This window comes from Cebus imitator, unplaced genomic scaffold (assembly GCF_001604975.1).
Source record: "Cebus imitator isolate Cc_AM_T3 unplaced genomic scaffold, Cebus_imitator-1.0 Scaffold136, whole genome shotgun sequence".
Lineage (NCBI taxonomy): Eukaryota > Metazoa > Chordata > Mammalia > Primates > Cebidae > Cebus > Cebus imitator.
Window position 1 is genome coordinate 1,873,782 of NW_016107451.1, and position 3,772 is coordinate 1,877,553.

Genomic DNA, 3,772 nt, shown 5'->3' on the forward strand with positions numbered 1-3,772 from the left:
AAAAAAAAAAAAAAAAAAAAAAAAAGCAAAACTTCGTCTTAAAAAACTAAACAAAACACCATCCCCCCAAAAAAAATCATGAAAAATCAAAAAACAACTAAAGAGAGAGAATAATAGCTAGTGGCTAGGGCCCTGCTGCTTGGTGCTGTCTGCCTGCGGCTCTGCTGCTTGGTGCTGTCTGCCTGCGGCTCTGCTGCTTGGTGCTGTCTGCCTGCAAATATTGGAGTTTTATCTCTTCTTATTCGTGCTGGGAGAGGAGATTGCTCTGTTGCCCTGGTCAGGTCCCTCCTGATGTCTCTCCGGGGATCTCCAAGTCTTCATCACTTAGCCACCCACAGTTGCTCACTGCACGTCACCCGTGATGGAGGAAAAATTGAGGCCACCAGGTGTGAACCCTCAGCTTCCTGCCGGGGCGCACAGAGAGCTCTGTCTGCACCCACTTGCATGTCCTCCCCTCCTGCTGTCTGAAGATAACCCCTACTGCAGGGGTGGGGGGGTGGGGGCGGGAGTATCCACTCCCGTCCTCACAGAAGGTGGACTTTGAGCCACTAGCTATTATTCCCTCTCTCCAGTTGTTTTTTGCTTTTTCATGATTTTTGGAGGGTGGTGTTTTGTTTTGTTTTTTAAGACGAAGTTTCACTCCTGTTGCCAAAGCTGGAGTGCAATGGCATGATCTCTGCTCACTGCAACCTTCACCTCCCGGGTTCAAGCGATTCTCCTGCCTCAGCCTCCTGAGGAGCTGGCATTCCAGGCGCACACCATGCCCGGCTAAAGGTTTTTTTGGTTTTTTTTTTGAGACAAGTTCTCACTCTGTCACCCAGGCTGGGGGCAGTGGTACAATCACAGCTCACTGTAGCCTCGACATCCTGGGCCCAAGAAATCCTCCCACCTCAGCCTCCCGAGTAGCTGGGACCACAGGCATGTGCCACCACACCTAGATAATTTTTGCATTTTTTTTGTAGAGATGGGGTTTTACCACGTTGCCCAGGCTGGTCTCCAACTCCTGGGCTCAAGTGATCCTCCCACCTCGGCCTCCCAAAGTGCTGGGATTACAGGCGTGAGCCACCACACCTTGTCCATTTTCCATGTTTTAGTGAACTTTATTTTTTAGAATAATTTTAGATGTACAGAAAAATTAGGCCGAGTGCAGCGGCTCACACCTGTAATCCCAGCACTTTGGGAGGCCGAGGTGGGAGGATCACTTGAGGTCAGGAGTTTGAGACCAGCCTGACCAACATGGTGAAACCCTGTCTCTACTAAAAATACAAAAATTAGTTTGGCATGGTGGCAGGTGCCTGTAATTCCAGCTACTCGGGAGGCTGAGGCAAGAGAATAAATTGAACCTGGGAGGCGGAGGTTCCCGTCAGTGGAAATTGCATCATTGCACTCCAGCCTGGGCAATGAGAGTGAAACTTTGTCTCAAAAAAAAGAAAAAGAAAACAAAGAGATGTACAGAAAAATTGAGAAGCTAATACTGAGAGTCCCCCATATACCCTGAACCCATTTCCCTAGCTACTAACTTGCCACATTTATTACAATTACTGAATCAATATTGACACATCATCATTATTAAGAGACCCTGTCTCCACATAGAATTAAAAAATTAGCTGGGGGTGGTGGTGTGCACTTGTCCCAGCTACTCAGGAGGCTGAGGTGGGGGGATCACTTGAGCAGAAGAGTTTGAGTGAGGCTGCATTCTGGCCTGGGCGACAAAGCGACGCCCAGTCTCTGCAACGTAAAAATGAAAAAGGAGCTTCAGGCCTACGAGGAATCAGAAAAATTTCCCCCACGTGCATGAAATTGAGACAAGGGAAGATAATCAAAGAGATGAGAACCGCCTCCGAGCTAGGAGTCAGGCAGGTGAGGGGAAGGAGAGGGGAAGTGCAGGCAGCCGAGGGAGCTTGGCGAGGGCAGGACTCATGAGCACCGGGCCCCAGCCTCCATCCTCAGCCTCTCACGCAGCCGATGCGCCCCTGGCTCTGTGGTCTGCAGCTCTCACCCTCGAAGCTGCTGCAGTCCACCCCCAAGAGGGAAGCCACAAAGGAAACTTCTCCCACCCCACCTCCACCCACCAGGAGCCGGCTGGCCGCTGTGGTTTCCACGCCTGCTTGTTTTCCTGGCATCCACCGCCCCCTGCCCGTTCTCTCCCCAAAGTGACGTCTTTTGGCCGGGTGCGGTGGCTCACGCCCGTCATCCCAGCACTTTGGGAGGCCGAGGTGGGTGGATCACCTGAGGTCAAGAGTTAGAGACCATCCTGGCCAACATGGTGAAACCCCGTCTCTACTAAAAATACAAAAATTAGCCAGGCGTGGTGGCACGCCTGTAGTCCCAGCTACTGGGGAGGCTGAGGCAGGAGAATCGCTTGAATCTGGGAGGTGGAGTTTGCAGTGGGCTGAGATTACGCCACTGCACTCCAGCCTGGGAGACAGAGACTCCGTCTCAAAAAAAAAAAAAAAAAAAGATGTCCCTTTTCTGTTGGAGAGTCAACACCCCTTTGTCCCAGCACTTTGCATGGGACGGGCTTAAGCCTGTGAGAGGATCTCACCTTGGCCACAGCACGTGGTTCAGGTATGGACAGTTGCCAGTCAGAGCCAGTAAGATGCCCAGCGACGTTTGCTGGAGCTGCCGGGAATAAAATACCTCCTTCTTCTTGTGAGGAAATTGCCTGAATAGACTTGCGCCCGCTGGACATCTCTGAGCACGGCTGCAGCTCAGGAGAATGGCCGTCTCCATTCGGCCACCGTGAAGATGGGGATCAGCCTGCGAATGGAGCTGTCAGCACCAAGAAGAGAGCCGGGAAATGTGGTGAGAGAAACCAGGTTCCTGGTCACATCGTTTGAGCACTAGATCTAGGCACGCCCAAAGATCTATCCCCAAACCGTTCGGTCACACAAGCCAAAATACCCTCTTTATGAATGAAGCCGTGTCTCTGCCTGTTCCTTTAGCTGTTGTTTGCAGTGTGAGGAGTCGTAAGGAACACGGTGCTCCGAGTCCATTTCGTGGGTAGATCTTGATGGTCAGGCTCGGTCTTTTTTTGTTCTTTCTTTTTTTTCACTCCCAAGGTGGAGTCTTTCTCTGTTGCCCAGGCTGGAATGCGGTGATGTGATCTTGGCTCAGTGCAACCTCCGTATCCCAGGTTCAAGTGATTCTCCTGCCTCAGCCTCTTGAGTAGCTGGGATCGCAGGTGTGCGCAACCACACCCAGCTAATTTTTGTGTTTTTAGTAGAGATGGGGGTTTCTCCATGTTGGCCAGGCTGGTCTTGAACTCAACCTCAAGTGATCCACTGGCCTCGGCCTCCGAAAGTGCTGGGATCACAGGCATGAGCCACCGTGCCTGGCCCTTTTTCTTTCTTTTTTGAGACAGGATCTGACTCTGTCACCCAGGCTAGAATGCAATGGTGCGATCACAGCTCACTGTCACCTCTGCCTCCTGGGCTCAAGCAGTTCTCCTGCTTCAGCCTCATGAGTAGCTGGGATTACAGGTGCGTGCCACCACGCCTGGCTAATGTTTGTATTTTTTGTAAATACAGGGCTCAGCACATTGTCCAGGCCGGTCTCACGTAGGGTCCGATGAGTCCTTCCCTGCTGGTGCAGAGACGAGAAATTGGAAATAAAGACACAAGACACAGAATGGAGAAAAGAGAGTTTGGGCCTGGGGGTCCACTGCTACCAAAGCGTGGAGACCAGCAGTGGCCCCGAGAGCCAAGACTCTCTGACTTTTACTGAGTACAAAGCAGGGGAAGAGCAGGTAGGCTGAGGTAATGGTGGTCAG

General features: G+C 51.6%; 1 long non-coding RNA gene across 1 annotated transcript in view; it reads left to right on the top strand.

The window, feature by feature from the left end:
• The window catches only part of LOC119473160, a 16,071-nt gene extending 12,970 nt beyond the window's left edge, over positions 1–3,101 (top strand). The window contains exons 2-3 of the long non-coding RNA XR_005202356.1: positions 2,658–2,805; positions 3,063–3,101. This is a non-coding gene — a long non-coding RNA (uncharacterized LOC119473160). The remainder of the gene's footprint in view (positions 1–2,657; positions 2,806–3,062) is intronic.
• The last annotated feature ends 671 nt before the right edge of the window (positions 3,102–3,772 follow it).